Source organism: Etheostoma spectabile, chromosome 18 (assembly GCF_008692095.1).
Source record: "Etheostoma spectabile isolate EspeVRDwgs_2016 chromosome 18, UIUC_Espe_1.0, whole genome shotgun sequence".
Classification (NCBI taxonomy): Eukaryota; Metazoa; Chordata; class Actinopteri; order Perciformes; family Percidae; genus Etheostoma; species Etheostoma spectabile.
The window spans coordinates 25,289,791-25,290,066 of record NC_045750.1 but is presented as its reverse complement, the minus strand read 5'-3'; the positions used below and the strand labels follow the sequence as shown (position 1 = coordinate 25,290,066).

The window sequence follows — 276 nt, the reverse complement described above, 5'->3', positions numbered from 1 at the left end:
TCAACACTTTGGTTGACGCTTTTTATCAATGTTTCTAACTTTTGCTTACGTTTTTGTCCACTTTTGACGCTTTTTTTCAATGTTTGTCACTTTTTTTTTAAATGTTTAACACTACGTAACACTAACCTATTAACTTTAGTTTCACAGTTATTTTTGGAATTTATGGTCAATAAACCTCATTTATAGGAAATGATACCTAATGTCTGAGTTAGAAAAGCAGAAATTAGGAATTGTTTAGATTAAAATGAAAGGAATGGATGTTGATGATAATCACAG

At 29.0% G+C, this 276-nt stretch overlaps 1 protein-coding gene across 2 annotated transcripts in view; it reads right to left on the bottom strand.

The window, feature by feature from the left end:
- Positions 1-276, bottom strand: part of yy1b (YY1 transcription factor b) — a 7,398-nt gene that overhangs the window by 3,259 nt on the left and 3,863 nt on the right. The window lies entirely within an intron of this gene.